Source organism: Cajanus cajan, chromosome 10 (genome assembly GCF_000230855.2).
Source record: "Cajanus cajan strain Asha chromosome 10, NIPB_CcT2T_4, whole genome shotgun sequence".
Lineage (NCBI taxonomy): Eukaryota > Viridiplantae > Streptophyta > Magnoliopsida > Fabales > Fabaceae > Cajanus > Cajanus cajan.
The window spans coordinates 20,998,278-21,013,366 of record NC_138526.1 but is presented as its reverse complement, the minus strand read 5'-3'; positions in this window follow the sequence as shown (position 1 = coordinate 21,013,366).

Genomic DNA, 15,089 nt, shown 5'->3' with positions numbered 1-15,089 from the left:
GCTTGCATTTTTCGACCATACACCTCCAAATGCAACTCTAGATTATTTCCTTCCTTTTATATATACCCTAGGCCTCCCACCATGTACACACTTTGGATTTTATGCATTTGAGGAGCATTTTGCCATCAAACCTGTCCTTAGTCTCCTAGGGCTGCACAACCTTCTCCCTCTCCTCTCAACCTAAAGTGAGTTTAGGGTTCCATTGAGTGGTCTTCATCAAACCTTGGTGAAGTGAGCCAACCTAGAGCACCCAAACAGCTTCCCACCTTTCATTTTTCCTATTCGCCACCTTCATTATCTTCATGCTTGTCGAAACTCGAAAAATTCTGATCTTGCCCACAGATGGTTTGAACTTCCATTTTGAAAACCTCATCGCTTAGGGAATGTTTGGAAGCCAGACTAATCCCTAATCAATGGTTTTAGAAAAGAGTTCAAAGGAATCACCACTGATATTTTACTCAAAACATTAGAAAAAGAAAATATTTTTAATATTACCAAAATGGCCCTCAGCCAAAATTAGGTTCAGGGGTCGATTACGTGTAAGGAAGGTATTAACCATCCTACAATGCCCTATATCGGTACCCTATGATGCAATTAGCGCAGTAGAGAATAAAAGTTTAAATATTTGGTCTCCTTTATTAATGGTTATTTACATGCTTAATTTTAAAATTACACGATTGAACCCAAGACATTTACATGGTCATTTTTATTTATGACAATGTTTATGACAGAAATAGTAGATGATGGAGAAGGAAATTGATGGGAATACCTCTTGAATGAGATTTTATAGAATATGCATCCAATGTGATTGACTTGAGGCGCCTTTTGGCTGCCTTACACACTACAATTTACTTCACAAATCTCAAGAAATATAAAGAGGGGGAGAAAGAGATGATTTTGAGCTATGTAGGACTCTAGTCGGCATTTTTTCCTCCCTGAGCACTGTACTTGAGTCTCATATTTATAGAGGTCAGATTTGACCGGAACAGGCTATTCTGATCACTAGAACTAGGCATTTCGGACTAGTTTGTTATAAGAAATTTTTGAATCTAGAACGACCCATTCCGAAATTAGAACGACTCATTTCGGATTTAAAATTAACTCATAATAACCTAGGTTAAAACGGTCCGTTTCAGTTTGGGAATGCCCCATTTTGACCTAGGGTTTTTAGGCTATTTTAGGAGTTTCGAATGACCCGTTCTAGATTGGGAATGGCCCATTCTAAGCTCCTAGTTCATCCTTTTGGGTTTTTGGGCCTTCTAATGTCTTGTTTGTCTATTTTGACGTCGTATTTAGGCCTTCAGGAACTTCTATGTCTCGTATTAAAGGCACATTTCCTTGTTTGCATGTCCCAAACGAAATTAGGTGTCTATAGATGCCCCTCTTTTCTTGTCCTTTGGATAGATATGTGTTGCTTTTCAAAAGGCAAGTAAATACGTAGAAATTTCATCTAGGTCTTCTTCTTGCTTCGACAGCGTAGGTGCTTCCACAAGATGTGTTTACTTATATCCTTGGCCTTTGGAGCAACTGAGTGTCGAGTGATGGTGTAGATGTTCCTTGCTGATGATGTCCCTGGTTGCTTGTTTAGTGATGGGGTGATGGAGGTCTTATTCAAAGCTCATTAAGGAATGAGTATATTCTAAGCTCGCCTCTCCAGGCTGGATTGATATTAAGGCTTTAATCGACCTTTTCCAAGTCATTGTTGTGTATTCTTTGCTAGCCTCTCCAAGCCTAAGGTGAGTATTCTTTGCTAGCCTCTCCAGACCAGGGGAGAGTATTCTTTGCTAGCCTCTCCGAGCCTGAGGTGAGTATTATTTACTTAACCTCTCCAGGCGAGGGGGAATGAGTATATTCTAAGCTCAGCCTCTCTAGACTGAACTAATATTAAGGCTTCTACCGATCTTGTTTTATTATTGTTGAGTATTCTTTTCTAGCCTCTCCAAACTTGAGGAATGAGTATATTCTAAGCTCAGCCTCTCCAGGCTGAACTGATATTAAGGCTTTAGTTGGCCTTTTCCGATTTGTTTTTGAGTATTCTTTGCTAGCCTCTCCAACCTAAGGAATGAGTATATTCTAAAAAATCAACCTCTCTAGGCTGGACTGATATTAAGGCTTGTAGACACCCATATTCATCCGGACCTATGAACAAGGAAATGGACCTCCATTATGAAAGGAAGGAACTCTCGAAGTATAGAAATAGCATGATATGATAGAAAAGGAGCTTGAAGCCCAACAAGTTTGGTTTAGTAGCCTAGAACGGGCTGTTCCAAAACTGAAACGAGTCGTTCCCAAGCTGGAACAAGCTGTTCTCAAGCTGGAACGGGTCGTTCCCAAACTAGAACAAGTCATTCCAAACTACTAAAAGGACTTGAAAACCTAGTTGAGAACGGGCCAGAATAGGTAGTTCCAGCATAAACTATTATAAGTTAAGTACAAGTCTAGAACAGGCCGTTCTAGTCAGTTCTGACGTCTATAAATAGTAGACTCGGGCACTGCCCCAAGGGCCAGAAAAATTCATCTAAGAAGTCTCATATAGCTCAAAATTTCTCTCTCCCTCTCCTCCTATATTTGTTGAGATTTAGTGAGATACATTGTACTGAGTTAGATAGCCAAAAAGCACCTAAGAGTTTCCATATTTGAAGACTCAATAAAGCTTGGCCAAGAGGTATTTCAGTTAATATTCTTCTCCTTCCCCTACTTTTTCATTTTAATAAATATTGTTCTAAATAAAAGGAATAATCATGTAAACGCCTTAAGGCAAAACTTGTAATTTAAATTTTATGTATCTAAATATTCATCAATTAAGAGGAATCAATATTTAAACTGTTAATTTTTATTATGCTAACTTCGTCATAGGGTACCGATTTAGGGCGTTGTAGGATGCTTAATACCTTCTCTACATGTAACCGATCCCCGAACCCATTTTTGGTTATTAAGGCCAATATCGAATTTTCAAAAGTCTTTTCTTTTTTCAATGGAGTAATGATGGCGAATCCAAGAACCTATTTTCAAAATCATTATTCGAGAATTAGTCTAGCATCCGGGCATTCCTCAATTAATGAGATTTTTCAAAACGGTAGCCTAAACCATTGGTCGCAAGATCAAAATTTTTTGGGTTGCGACAGATAGAAAATCCACTGGGAATGTTTAAATAGGGTCAGGCCCAAATAAATGAGGAAGTTAGAAAATAGGAATAATAGCTTAAATATCTTTTCCCCTTTACTTTGTTTGTTTTACTTGTTCGACTTTGATACCTGTTTGTTCGTTTAAATTTTGTACCTATTTGAAATAATAACTATACACAAGCCATAGCACACAACAGTTCCCTCTATACTAGAAGGCATGAAAGCGTAAACATAGGGAGTGGTTTGACATACGACCAGCCCAAGAACAGCCTTAGAGCCTGCATGCCTTGTCAGAAATCACACTCAATGTGATAACCGGTTACTCTAGCCTGAAATACTATGACAAACCTTAGAGTTTTCCAGGTGACGGCGACAGAGGTACCGGTCCCTATAATGGTCCCAAGGATTGAGACATGACTATTCTAGATGTACATTTGTTTGAGCAGATGTGTGCTGCATTAGTTGTTCTTTTCTGTTCATTTCAAATAGATAAGAATTATAGGAAAACATCATATAGGATAGTTTATTTCGAAAGAGAAAAAAAAATATAGCAAAATAAAAAAAAAACATGTATCATAACCTTTAGTTAAAAAAAGCACGATAAATTTAGGTATAAAATAAATATCATGCATCTCCTAGGATAGTACATTAGCATACATTCATTAGAAATGGAAGGCGTAGACATGGTGTGCAAAGATCTTTGAGAAATGAGAACATTCTAATCTACAAGAATCGTTAGTCCATGTTCCCTAATGCTAGAAAAGTCGAGCCAGACTTTGGGACTGCCATTATTCTCTCGGCAAAAGACAAAGTCTACATCTTCTTAGACTTCTTCCCAACCAAGAAGGATGTCATTCTCAAAATAGATTGGAGCCATTCAAAATTTCAAAAAGAGGTACACAAAAGAATCGAAGTAAAAGAAAAAGAGAAAAAACATTTTGCTTCAAAAGAACATAGTAGGGGAGGCTAAATAAAAAGTTGATGAATGAGAAATCATGAACTCAAGGAGTTGAAAAATTAATGATAAGCACCCCTAACCCCTCCGACACTTTATCAAATCACTCCTAACCGCATCTTTCTTCTTCGACTCATCAACCTTGTCAATAAATTAAGAATTTTGGCAATCACCAAAATAATGGTGAAGCCGAAGACCTTATTTCATTGACAGTTACTTCTGATAGGAATAGTAAAAGTGAAGAAGAATCTAAGAAGAAACGAAGACTAATTGAAAATCAAAAAAATAAGTAAGCACATCTATAGAAATGTCAATCAAGCAAGTTTCTCTAAGCTGCTACAACATTGTCAAAGTACACCGAAAAATCTTGTACAAAGAATGTTCTCCAAACAAACAAATCAATGAGAATGATATTTGTTAAATTTCTCAATTTTCTTTGCATTCTATGTTACACTTCATATAGATAACATGTCTTCCTTGTAAATAATAAATAAGAATAAAAAGGGAGACCAAATCTGTGCGTGTTAATCAAATAATGAGATTATTGGTAATCAAATGCGAACCTGATACATCAAATTGGGAAACACTTAACTTAAAACCAGTAATTGGGGGGCATGCTCAAATTGACAATTCAAACACCGAGACTTCCCCAAGAAGAAGTGACAAGGTAGTGCCATGGACGAATAGAGTTCGTGAACAACGGACTCATTAATATTACCGGGATAAGAAGAATGATCAAGAATGATGAATCCTTGCCCCTAGGAAATTACAGGACAAAACCCAATTGAAGAAAAAGGCATTGCATGATAAGAACCCACTTGGACAAAAAAACTGCAAGGGGCGTTCTAGGAAAAAATAGGGTAAAAAAATCAAAATCACGATAAGATACATTCTATGCAAAAGTTAGGAAATGAAAGAATAAAAAATAATAAAGTCAAAATAAATAATAATAAATAATAATAATAATAAAAAGAAATGCCTGCTTGAGTTGAAAATCGAAAGGTTGCTCAAGTATTCCCTTCGAAAGCAAGAATCCATAAAAGTTTTATCTCGAATTTATAGCACCAAACAAGTGGAAGGGTGTTTCTAAAATGATCAGATCAACCATGTTAAGATCAACCATGACTCTCTAGGGGGCAACCTCCGCCTATCTCTGTGTACTGTCGCCACCCGCCGAAACGGACCTTGGCATTCGCGACGATGGTCGGACTCTTTTTAAAGGTTTGAAAAATGATGGATTGTTAGAACGACTTATTCTCAAACTGAGACCTCATCGAACTAACAATTTTATTAAATGATTCACCAATCCATGTTAATCCCAAGCGGGACCCTCCATAGACTAGTGGTTTTCGCAAAAAGAAGGGTTCTTGGAGTCGCCACCAATGTTTTACTCAAAACATTGGAAAAAGGGATAAGGCAATTGATTTTCGCAAATCAACCTTGGCCATTACAACCAGAGTTGGGTAAGGGAGTCGGTTACGTGCGGGGAAGGTGTTAGCACCCCACAACGCCCCTTTCGGGTTCCCTATGACGGATTATTTCATAAATAACAGTGTAAAATTACTAAATTACCCCTATTTATTAGAAATGACTATAAACGAGATATCTACATGATGAAAAATGCAATGCAACAATCAGAAAGCAATAAAAGGAAGGATTTGAAAAAGAAACCTTTGAAGCGTGCTTTTATATATTCAAATATTAGGAGGCTTTTTGGCACTCCTTCCCACTACACGCTCGCTCGCTTCTTCCCTAAAAATTAATCTTTACTATGGAAATCAAAAACATTTCCCTTCGACTAGTTCGAATTCTCAAGCTAAATGCTCAGAACTCAAGAACTTCGTCGGATCGGCTCTCGGAGAGAATTCTAGGGCAGAACACTGCTCAAAAACCCCAGAATACTCAAGAAGAGAGTCCAAGAAGTGTGGAAAAGTGTGGAATGACGTCCAAATGACGTCCTATATATAGGAGTGAGGCGCAGTACGGCCTCTGACATCAATACGGCCCGTACTGAAGATTTGAACTACAGTACGGCCGTATTGAATTCAGTACGGCCGTACTGAAGTTTCAAAAACTTCAGTACGGCCGTATTGGTTTCAGTACGGCCGTACTGAAGTTCAAAAACTTCAGTATGGCCGTATTGGTTTCAGTACGGCCGTATTGTAGTTCAAATTGTTCAGTACGGCCGTACTGAACTTCTAGGAGGCCGTATTGAGCTTCACTCCTCCCACATCCTTATTTTAAGCTACTCTAAGACCTCTAAACCTACAGATAATCATCCTAGGGTCTTCCAGGAGTCCTTCTGGCTGACTTTCCTTCGGTCTTCGAGAGTCTTCGAGTCTTATTTCTGACCCGGACAATTTTAGGGGTCTACATGTACGAATCACGAACTTGGGGCGTGCTTGGGCGTTCGAGCTTTGCTAAAGGGGCACGTGTAAATTGAAAGTGTCATTCTTAATGCCATAACATTCTTTCTATTTTTATTCTTTCTCTCTAAATATTCACTCTAGACCTTATCCATTAACCCCAAATAAACAAAGCTTATTTGCAACAAAAACGTTATTCGAACAATAGCATGGAAAGGGTAACAGAGAAAAATCACATGAATCCAAACATTACTAGGGTTTAATAAAATAAGATATCCCATACCTCACAAGTGTTGCAAAAATGAAAGCCTGGCAGGAAACCTACTAAGGGGGCTGCGCAAAAATTAGGACAAGATCTGCTAGGGGACTTACAAGCATAAAGGGTAACCTAGACAAAAGTAAGGATCAAAAGAAAAATATCCGCTAAGGAACACATCTCAAGTGACCTAGGTAAAAGATAGGATGTTAAAGTAGCAACCTGAGTTGAAAACCAAAAGGCAACTCAAGGGGGATCATTCAATCAAAGCACGACTGCAAGTCATCACTCCACTTTCCAAAATGGCTAAAACACAATGATAACTTACCATAGCAAATATGTTTTGTTTAATAACCCTAAACACTGAGGCCCACCTTGGCCATCCATTCTTTTAAAAAAAATCCTTTTGAAAAAAAATCTCTTCTAACAACCCTTCTTGGAGAAAATATACAAACATTCCTTCTTTCTTTGCTCTTGATCCTTATGGAATTAAAACGATACCGGAAAGATACACAGAAAGTGCACAGTGAACACTCACAAAGGGAAGGCCGAGACGTCTTTGAACAGAGTTTGGAGATGTTTGATTACACATTGACCAAATAATTAAGGAGTCACTGAAACCTCGGGTTCAAAGGAATATATCCTGGCAATAATAAAAAAATAGCACGGAGAGAAAGGAATCATCAACATTAGCCCTAATGTGTACAGTTTAATTTTTCGACATTAAAATTTGAATTGCATTTTTAGGAATAAAACATAAGCATAACTGCATTGCAAGCATGTGGTGCGGGCATACGGAAGGGCATTAAACAAAATTTTATAATAAAAAAAAAGGAAAATTCATTCCTATCTTGCGTGTTCATTGCATCCATGCATCCATGCATTATACTTGCTATAGGACACAAATAGTCAACAGAATAAAGCACTCGTAAAAGCTCAACAGCCAAGCAAAAGCCAAAGCCATGTCAAAAGCCTCGCCCAACAAAGCCAGTCCCAAGTGATTTTATGTGCCACCAAGAAAAGACATGTCAACAGTAGAACAGAGTGGAGTCGACCAAACAAGCAAGCCTATAAACATGAAGAGGCCATCGCACCTTACTCCTAAATCAAATGAAGGATGATCCAAGACAACGCCAAGACTAGGAATGGCATCCTGACCAAAGCCAGGAGTGGCTTCCAAAATAATACTTATCAATAAAGATTCAGTGAATAACATCACCATAGGAAGGAATCCCTCCACCAATAATGACAAAAAGAAGACAAAATAGAAAAGGCAAAGCTTAAAAAAAAAGCCGAAGCTAAAATCATAATGAAATCAAGACTCAGAAATATCCTTGGCTAGGGGACCTATCCACAAGCAAGGGGTAGGTTCCCCTACAACAATGATCAGATCAGACAGCTCAACAAGGTCAAGCAAATCCATGATGACCAGTCATCAACAAAAGAACAATCGCAACACCCAAGTAGAAGACGCTTGGAGAGGCATCACAATACTCACACAGCAGGAAAAATACCATAATCCCTACCACTCATCTCATTCCCCAACGAAGACGCCTAGAGAGACATCACAATACTCACATAGCAAGTCATCACACATCCCTCTAGCCCTAACCCAGGACAGGGGGAATCTCAGGCGTTCCCCTACTTATCAATCCAAGGGGGATCCCACAACACCAGTGAGAGGACATCGTCGAGTTCCTCAATTACAAGACTAGTAAGGGTTGCTAGATCCTCAAAACTAGTACAAAATCAGTAAGGGTTGTTAGATCCCCAAAATTGGTACAAGATTAGTAAAGGTTGCTAGGTCCTCAAAACTAGTACAAGATCAACAAAGGTTGCTAAGTCCTGAAAACTAATACAAGATCAGTACGGGTTGCTAGATCCCTAAAACTAGTACAAGATTAGTAAGGATTGCTAGGTCCCCAAAACTAGTACAAGATCACTAAAGGTTGTTAGGTCCTTAAAACTAGTACAAGATCAATAAGGGTTGTTAGATCTCCAAAACTAGTACAAAAGTAATAAGGGTTGCTAGATCCCCAAAACTAGTACAATAGCAGTAAGGGTTGCTAGATCCCCAAAACTAGTACAAGAGCAGCAAGGGTTACTAGACCCCGAAGTTAATATTTGGCCGGTTGAAACCTAAAACTTCAGGCTAGCCTGGAGAGGTCAAACTCAAAGCATACTACCTCGACATCGAATATGAATAAAGATCACACTGCCATTGGGCAGGTGGAAGCGATAGGAAACGTTTACACCAAGCTAGAAGCCTAGATGGCATAGTTTACCACCCTTTACACCTGATAGGGCACTCACCGACACTCAGTCTCTCTAGGGGGCAAGGTTATAGGTAAACACCATCTATCCGGAAGGAACAATATGGAGGCGTCTACTGCCGAAGAAAGAGATAAGACCCGGATGAAATGTCTATGTCTTTACTCGCCTTTAGAAAAACAAGCACCTAGCTATTTCAAAGGGCAACTAAAGAGGGGTAGTTGTACGCACCCAATTTCGTCCAAACATATGAACAAGGAAATGGACCTTCATTATGAAAGGAAGGAACTCCCGAAGTATGGAAACAACATGATATGATAGCAAAGGAGCTTGAAGCCTAAGAATTTTGGTTTAGTAGCCCAAAATGGGTTGTTCCAAAACCAGAACGGGCCGTTCCCAAGATGGAACGGGTCATTCCCAAACTGGAATAGGCCGTTTTAAACTACTAAAAGGACTTGAAAAACCTAGCTGAGTAAGGGCCAAAATGGACCATTCTAGCATAGGCTATTATGAGTTAAGTACAAGTCTGGAACAGACCGTTCCATATTCAAATTTAACACATAACAAACTGACCCAAAACGGGTTGTTCTGAAATCGGAATGGGCCGTTCCAATCATTTCTGACGTCTATAAATAGTAGACTCGGGCATTGCCTTAGGGGCCAGAAAAATTCATCTAAGAAGTCTCATATAGCTCAAAATTTCTCTCTCCCTCTCCTTCTGTATTTCTTGAGATTTAATGAGATACATTATAGTGTGTTAGGTAGCCAAAAAGCACCTAAGAGTTCCCATATTTGAAGACTCAATAAAGCTCAGCCAAGAGGAATTTCAGTCAATATTCTTCTCCTTCCCCTACTTTTTCATTTTAATAAATATTGTTGTAAATAAAAGGAATAACCATGTAAACACCTTAGGGCAAAACGTCTAATTTAAATTTCATGTATCTAAATAATCATCAATAAAGGGGAATCAATATTTAAACTGTTAATTTTTATTATGCTAACTTCATCATAGGGTACTGATTTAGGGCGTTCTGGGGTGCTTAATACCTTCCCTACACGTAACCGATCCCCGAACCCAATTTTGGTTATCAAGGCCAATATCGAATTTTCAAAAGTCTTTTCTTTTTCCAATATTTTGAGTAAAACATTGGTGGCGACTCCAAGAACCTATTTTCAAAACCATTATTCTAGGATTAGTTTGGCACCCGAGCCTTCCTCAATTAATAAGATTTTTCAAAACGGTAGTCCAAACCATTGGTCACAAGATAAAAATTTTTCAAGTTGCGACAAGGCTTCAGCCAGCCTTTTTCGAGTCGTTGTTAAGTATTCTTTACTAGCCTCTCCAACCCTGAGGAATGAGTATATTCTAAGCTCAGCCTCTCCATGCTGGACTGATATTAAGGCTTCAGCCAGCCTTTTCGAGACGTTGTTGACTATTCTTTGGTAGCCTTTCCAAGCTTGAGGTGAGTAGATGTCAATGCCCTTTGTGAAGGTGGATGCAATATCTTTGATAGGATCATGTTCTGGTGATCTTGGTGTCGTTCTTTGATTTAAGAAACTCGGTAGTGTCTTCCCATTGATTCCTTTGTAAAGTGTCCCTATGGTTGACGGGCAAGAGACGCCTGAAATGCCCTTGTTTTGGTTGAGATTAGCAAGATGTTGGTGATGCCATGCTGTGTGAGTATTGTGATGCCTCTCCAGGCATCTTTTACTAAGGAATGGATGGATGGTAGAGACTCTGTAACATCCCGAATTTTTCTACTAATACTACGAATAATTATTATTTATTTTTGTATTTATGAAGATTATTTCCTTATAATTATTTTGATTAATTAAATGGGTTTGATTGAATTTTTAAAGGTTTTTAATAATAATCATTTATGAAAATTATTATTTTTATAATATTATTAATTATGATATTTTGTTATAATTATTATTTGAAGAAAATTATGTTTTAAAATTGTATTGATATTTTATTTTAATTTGATATATATATATATATATAAATATATATGTTATTTATTTATTTATTTATTAACTGCTAATTCTGGATTTTCATAGCTCCGAAATGGGTCGTTCCAGTTTTGGAACGGGCCGTTCCAACTCGAGTATGATGGGTGAAATTTCAACCTAGAACGGGCCGTTCCACTTTGGGAATGGGCCGTTCCGGATCTGTTTTTAAAAGGAAAAAATATTGACTCAGAACGGGCCGTTCCACCATGAAACGGGCCGTTCCGAAAACCCCAAAACGGGCCATTCTTGGAGAGGCTTTTGTACGTGTTTTACGGGCTCAAAACGGGCCGTTCTGGATTCGAAACAGGCCGTTATGGCCGCGGCTTGATGCCTATAAATAGAGCATTTTGCACTCTCTAAAACACATTTTTTTCATTTTCTAATCTTTTTCCTCCTTTCTCTCTGAAGACGAAGGGGAACCTAGAGGGAGCAACCAACAAGATTCGGCTCCTACTTATCGAGGTAAGGGGGGAGTGAGAAACCTCGCTCTGGGTGTGAGAATATATGTTGGGTAGCGGGATTGACCCTCAATCCTGTGTTTGTTGTAGTTGTTGTATGCTCATGTATGATGGGTTTTTCCCAATTGTATCTGTTTTGCCTATTATTTTTCTTATATGTAATTAATCGTATGATCTGAGATCTCCTATGGGAAACCCTAAAGGAATGCATTGGTGATTGTAAGTGGAGATGGTTTGAAGAGGTAATTGTATGAATTAATTGTATTATTTTAAATATTTATTGTATGAATTAGAGTGCTCTGTGGTTCCTGTGGGAACCCTATGAGAAACAGGCAAAATATGAATATTTTCTGTTTTGCTTTCTGATTGTTCTGATGTATTTTTGTTGAATGAGATGTATAAATATGTGTTTATTTTTTAAAATAGACGAGTTTTGATATGATTTTGAGTGCTTTGTAGAGACTGTGTGAATATGATGAGATGATGTGAAAAGTGATGACTATGTGAATATGATGAGATGATGTGAAAAGTGATGATTATGTGAATATGATGAGATGATGTGAAAAGTGATAATGAGACATGATGATGTGATATGATAATGAGACATGACAATGTAATATGAGAATGTATAGAGTCTTGATTGACATGCATCATTTGCATAAATGTTTTTAAGGGTACGATATGGAATACACCGCCAGGGAAGGTCCCCTAGTGTAAAAGCTTTGGGGATTAGTCCTTGGGGATAGCTCGGTTTGCCCCAGTCTTGTGCGGCTTAGCTATTTCGACGAGACCCTGGTAGTATGTCCTTCTAGTGAGAGTGCGCAGAGGGTGTTGTAGACCCCTAAAATTGTCCGGGTCGGAAATAAGACTCGAAGACTCTCAAAGACCGAAGGAAAGTCAGCCGAAAGGACTCCTGGAAGACCCTGGAAGACCCTAGGATGATTATTCGTAGGTTTAGAAGTCTTAGAGTAGCTTAAAATAAAGATGTGGGAGGATTGAAGCTCAATACGGCCTCCTAGAAGTTCAGTATGGCCGTACTGAACAATTTGAACTACAATACGGCCGTACTGAAACCAATACGGCCATACTGAAGTTTTTGAACTTCAGTACGTCCGTACTCAAACCAATACGGCCGTACTGAAGTTTTTGAAACTTCAGTACGGCCGTACTGAATTCAATACGGCCGTACTGTAGTTCAAATCTTCAGTACGGGCCGTATTGATGTCAGAGGCCGTACTGCGCCTCACTCCTATATATAGGACGTCATTTGGACGTCATTCCACACATTTCCACACATTTGGACACCTTTTGGACTCTCTTGTTGAGTATTCTAGGGTTTTTGAGCAGTGTTCTGCCCTAGAAGTCTCTTTGAGAGCCGATCCGACGAAGTTCTTGAGTTCTGAGCATTTTGCTTGAGGATTCGAACTAGTCGAAGGGAAATCTTTCTGATTTCCATAGTAAAAATTAATTTTTAGGGAAGGAGCGAGCAAGCGTGTAGTGGGAAGGAGTGCTAAAAAGCCTCCTATTATTTGAATATATAAAAAAGCACGCTTCAAAGGTTTCTTCTTCAAAATCCTTCCTTTTACTGCTTTCTGATTGTTGCATCGCATGTTTAAATTATTCATCATGTAAATATACCGCTTATAATCGTTTCTAATAAATAGGGGTAATTTAGTAATTTTACACTATTATTTATGAAATAATCCGTCATAGGGAACCCGAAAGGGGCGTTGTGGGGTGCTAACACCTTCCCCGCACGTAACCGACTCCCTTACCCAACTCTGGTTGTAATGGCCAAGGTTGAATTGCGAAAATCAATTGCCTTATCCCTTTTTCCAATGTTTTGAGTAAAACATTGGTGGCGACTCCAAGAACCCTTCTTTTTGCGAAAACCACTAATCCATGGAGGGTCCCGCTTGGGATTAACATGGATTGGTGAATCATTTAATAAAATTGTTAGTTCGATGAGGTCTCAGTTTGAGAATAAGTCGTTCTAACAATCCATCATTTTTCAAAACTTTAAAAGAGTCTGACCATCGTCGCGAATGCCAAGGTCCGTTTCGGCAGGTGGCGACAGATGGCGACTCTGCTGGGGAATTTCGAGAGTCAGTCCCATTTAATGATGGATTATTTCTGAAATAATAATTTAAAATTACTTCATTACCCCTCACTTGTATGATAATATGCTTTATCTATATGGCTTTTAATAACTGTTGTATGTTTAAATTTTCGCAATTGTTTGAAATATAAATGATGTTGTGTATTTTACTCGTATTTTAGCACTTTAATTCACAAGAATTCATAGCATAATCATGCATATCTTTCATGTTTTTAATAAATTTTTATATCATTTTCCTATTTTATGCTTTTCTTGGTATGTGTTGTGTTTTCTCTGAGCAGGATCAAGATTTAAGAATTAAAGAGGAAATGCTGAGCTACAGGGAAAATCACGGCCGTGATTCTATATCACGCCCGTGATTCACCAGAGAAAATCACGGCCGTGACTCCCAATCACACCCGTGAACGCCACTGACCCTTCATAGATGTGCTCCAGAGAAGATCACGGTCGTGATTCTCAGTCACGGCCGTGATTCACTTCGCGTCGATTTGGTGAATGAATGTGCTCCAGAGAAGATCACGGTCGTGATTCTCAGTCACGGCCGTGATTCACTTCGCGTCCCAGCTTTTTAAGTTTTATGTTTTATTTTTATTTTTGTAATTTTTATCTTGGTAGTTTTACCTTTTTACCCTTTTAGGTTATAAATTAGATGAGGTTAGCCTAGAACAGGACTTTTGTTTCGGAGACAGTTTTTTTTAGTTTTTGACACTTTGAGAAGGTTGGGCGCCTGTGCCATCGACTCTAAGGTTTGCTTTTCTTTTATTCTTCTTTTCTTGGAGAACTACTATGAACTCCTGTGAGTAGTTTCCCTTTTTCTGGGATCAGGGCTTAGCCTCTGAGAACCTCTTTATTAATGCATTATTCAGTTTCTTAATTTTATTCCAATTCTTGATTTGTTCTTTTATATTTTATATATGAACTTTAACATTATTGTTTTCATAATAACATTAATTAAGGATGAACTGAGAGGAGAACTTGATTATAATTATGATAAACAATTAATCTTAATTTTCATAATCATAGATAATTAGGGATGAACTGAGAGGAGAACCTAATTATCGGAACCTAAAGGAACAGACTTGAGTGTTAAATCACGAGAGTTGATTTAAGCTTTCGAGGAGCAATAGATTAACAAAGATCTTAATGGGTTTAATTGAACGTAATTACCACGAGAGTAGGGATTAATTTTAATTAAACACGTCCTCGTAGCCTGAGAAGGTGCAAGGATTAAATTAGGTTAAGACTACCTTCAAGATGGAATAGAATTAATTAATGAAAATAATAATTCAATATTGTTGGAACTCTTTGTGCGAACCCTAGATTCCCGGAAATCTCCTTATCTTATCTTAAAGTTTTATCTTATTCATTAATTGCATTACTATCTCTTTTACCAGCGAATCTGATCTTATCATCTCAAAACAAACATTCTATCTGTTTTAAAATTCAAATTAAAATACTAGTAATTCTAGGTCAAACACGTAGTCCCTGTGATTCGATATTTATTACTTGACGACAACCGTACACTT